The following is a 4382-nucleotide window of genomic DNA, read 5'->3' on the forward strand; positions in this document are numbered from 1 at the left end:
GGTGCTTCATTTCGTTAAGTGCCTTCTCATGTTGGATGTGGATCCTCCATGATTTGAAACCAGGTTTTTGCAGTACTTGCATTTAGCCTAAGAGTTTTGCTCTCCTGGTCAAAGTGCATCCACACATTGTTCATCTTTTTGGTGCTCATGTTCAGAAACTTTGATCTTATTGACAGAGAGGGTAGCCTATATTATAATAATTATTTGTTGTTGTTTTGTTAACAATAGAAAATGTGCCTAGGTCTAATGCTACTCTGCTACAATGTTTATTACCACTACTATATACTAATAGTAGGCTACTAGGAATCTATTCTAATAGGTATTATAGGCAGCTAATACTAGGCAACTAATATTATTAGCCTATTAATCATAGCTATATATATATATTATATTATATTATATTATATTATATATTAGGCTACCTAATATGATATATATATATATATATATATATATATCATATTAGGTAGCCTAATATATAATATAATATAATATAATATAATATAATATAATATAAAATAGCCTAATATAATAGCATCAAAACCTCCACCCACTCACGGGAAAGAAAGCAGTTTGAGCCAGACTGTTTATTTATTGTCTTAACCTAGCCTAAGCAATTGACTTTCAATGTAGACATAAAACAGGAACGTAGAAATGCCCTGCAGTGAATAAATTATTATTATTATTGTTATTATTATTACTACTACTACTACTACTACTATTCTCATTAGGCCTATTATTATTATCACCTTGACACGAGTAGAAACTAGGCTACTTGCTCGTCTACAGATCCACTCATGACAATGTAGCCGGCTGATTCGACTGACTCGCACTCATAACAACATAATGTAACCGGTCCGCCCGGCTGATCCAAATGACCCAGGTAGGCTAGCCTACTCAAGCAACTCCATACAGAGCTTGCAATGTTTCGGACTGTCTTCGCGACCTAATTGCATTTTAAAGTAGGCTATGCGTGCAGAATATATGTTATTTCAGAAGTGAAAGCATGGCTTTTGTTGTGGATTTTCTTTTAACCTTGACGAGGAGTACTCGCTCCTCTAAAGATCCACTCATGACAACGTAGCCGGCTGATTCGGCTGACTCGCACTCATAACAACAACGTAACCGGCCCGCTTGGCTGATCTGGCTAGCCTACTCTCCATACAGAGCTTGCAATGTTTCGGACTGTCTTCGCGACCTAATTGCATTTTAAAGTAGGCTATGCGTGCAGAATATATGTTATTTCAGAAGTGAAAGCATGGCTTTTGTTGTGGATTTTCTTTTAACCTTGACGAGGAGTTACTCGCTCCTCTAAAGATCCACTCATGACAACGTAGCCGGCTGATTCGGCTGACTCGCACTCATAACAACAACGTAACCGGCCCGCTTGGCTGATCCGACTGGCTAGCCTACTCTCCATACAGAGCTTGCAAAGTTTCGGACTGTCTTCGCGACCTAATTGCATTTTAAAGTAGGCTATGCGTGCAGAAAATATGTTATTTCAGAAGTGAAAGCATGGCTTTTGTTGTGGATTTGTTTTTCACCTTGACGAGGAGTTACTCTAAAGATCCACTCATGACAACGTAGCCGGCTGATTCGGCTGACTCGCACTCATAACAACCTAACCGGCCCGCTTGGCTGATCCGACTGACCCGGGTAGATAGGCTACTCAAGCAGCTCCATGAGCGTGCAGTTCGGACTGTCTGCACGACCTAATTGCATTTTAATATGCTACATCTATACACCAAATCTAATTATGTCTAGGCTACATGCAGAACATTGAATGTTATTTCAGAAGTGAAAGAAATGGCTTTTGTTGTGGAATTGCTTTTCACCTCGAGGAGGAGCTACTCGCTCTCGCAGATCCACTCATGACAACGTAGCCGGCTGATTCGACTGACTCGTACTCAACGTAGCCTAACCGGCCGGCTGATCCGACTAGGCCGGATTGCTACTCAGCCGCTCCAATCTGAGTCCCATGGTCTGTGAGTCTGCAATGTTTCCGGCTCTGCGGGAAGTTAACCAGTTATCTCGGACTGCCTGCTCTACTCACTCAGTCGCTTGAGTTGATTTGTGGAGTTGTGGTTGCCTACGAAATTGTTACATTTTTGGCAGCTACGATGGCTAGGGCTAGGAGGCTAGCTAATGTTGCAAGAGGTTTGTGTGTGGCGCTGTTTATCGTTTTAGATTGAATTGTAGTAGGACTCAACTGATCCGGGTTAATGATACTAGAGACTCGCGACTCATGGGTTAATTTAAAGACACGGGTGAAAGATCCGAGTGAGTCACGACTCAAACGCCTTTAGCAGTAGCGTTCTCCTTGCCTCTGATTCCTACAGGCACTGCTGCTGTCAAGCATCCTCTTGAAGAAAGTTTACGTTCTTGTTGTCTGGTTCGTCCAACAAACGACGACGAAACGGACGTTTTCCTACCACACCCAATGTAAGTTAAATATTTGTGTTTTGTATTTGAATGGAGTGTGTGAAGTCTGTTTAAAACGACTCGGCTAATCAAGTAAGCAAGCTGGCGTTAGCTTCAAACTTGTAGCTTAGCAACATAGTAAGTTCATGTTTCTAGGTTCGCGGTTGTGTGCAGTGGAGGCGGTAGCAGCTAGCTAAGCACTCAAATTGCCAGCTGACGAGGGAAATGGCAAACAATCACTGGCTGAAACTTGGCCTTCGTTTTAAACTACGTTTGTATGAGTGGCTCAATGAGTTAAATCTCCAGTTACAAGGCTAAGACAAGCACCTACCTCACCTAGCAGATCTAAGATTACTGCATTCAGGTATGGGACAGGCGCCTCGATAGCGACAGTATTATGCCTTTGAGAATTTGAGTGAAATCGCTGAAACGTCTGATTTAGAGCGATGAGGGACAGGTGGGGTTTAAAAATGCCCCCTTGATCTAAGTGGGGAATGAAAGAAAAAGTTTGAGAACCACTGGCGTAAAATAACTTGATTGTAGGCTTAGCTGTTAGTTTGTTGCTCAGTTGAACATATTTATCTAACAGCTGTCCCCCCCCCCCCCCCCCTTCTATTTCTGTTAGGTGCCGCTTCACTCTGCCACTGAAGGATCAGGCTGACTGCAACTGCTATGGATGGCAGGAAAACACAGTACACACGAATTTCTAGATGAAGAGTGAATAAATGCACTTGCTTAACTGATAACAAGTTGTCAATGGTTATTTATGCAAGCTTGTGTAGCCTAAACAAGACATACCTAGGTCTAGCCAAATTTATCCTGGCTGTAGATAAAGCAGGATATGAATTTCCCAATATTTTGCCAGATTAGGCTAATAGTGGTTTACTGAGGTTTAATATCAATTGAAATACCACTGAAATCACGTTGATCTTTAGTTTGGTTGTAATTTCAACATTGTTTCAATATTCATTTTAGTGGAAATACCATTGAAATCCCATTGATCTGTAGTTAGAATTTCAACGTTGCTTTAATATTAATGAAGGGTGCAAAAGTGATATAGAATAAATGTGGCAGTGCGACGTTGATTCAATTATTTCAACGTTGACAAAGTAATTGTTAGCTGGCTGCAGAATGAGCAGTCATCAACACCAACTGAAAGCCCCGTTTTGCAGGTACAGTAGTCTTGCATTGCATACTCTGAATTACATTTTCCAAAGGCCAGCTTTCATGCTTGTGTCACAACTTCAGAACGGCTTGACGCACATGCTTCAAATTTGGTGTGAACATTTGTATGGATTGTATGGAATGATTAAGTCAAATGTCAAGGCCAAACCCACCTTGAGTGTGATATCTCAAGAATGTCTGACGCACAAGGTTTTTTGGTACAAGGGTTTGTATGAACTCAAAGATTAAGTGATTCAATGTTTTTTTTTTTCAGGAATCTCCCCACCAACATTAACCCAGCAGCTTTCCATCCACTATTGTAATTCCTCTGGCATTACATTCTAGTTGCTGGTTGATTTGATTATATGACGATTGAGAATTATGTGATTGAGATTCGAGGACATATGGATATTCGATAGTGAATTGCAAAATCTAATGATTTAACAATGCAAGTTCACTATTCTGCTGCTCCTACTGTGGTGGGATAAAGACATGAAGGGTTAGCGTATAGCTTAAATGAGGAGGTAAATAAGTTGACATCACATGACCTGGATGAAGTAAGATTAAATATGAACCAAAGCACTGTCCCTCGAACGTTTTGGCTATAGGCCTACGTGAACCAGCCTGCATGAAGTAGATAGTTACGGTGAGGGTCAGTACTCCACTGCCGACAGATGCATACCCTTAAATTAGAGAGAGGCATTTAAATTAAACGAAGAGGAGCTGCTCCTGAAATGGAAAGATTAAGGGCAGTTCCAGCGTTATGGATGTGACAATTGGACTCATATTGGTAAACA

The sequence above is a fragment of the Alosa pseudoharengus genome, unplaced genomic scaffold (genome assembly GCF_046254945.1).
Source record: "Alosa pseudoharengus isolate Yale_2024_CS ecotype anadromous, Long Island Sound unplaced genomic scaffold, YU_APseudo_1.1 YU_APseudo_1.1_scf_27, whole genome shotgun sequence".
NCBI classification, from domain to species: domain Eukaryota; kingdom Metazoa; phylum Chordata; class Actinopteri; order Clupeiformes; family Clupeidae; genus Alosa; species Alosa pseudoharengus.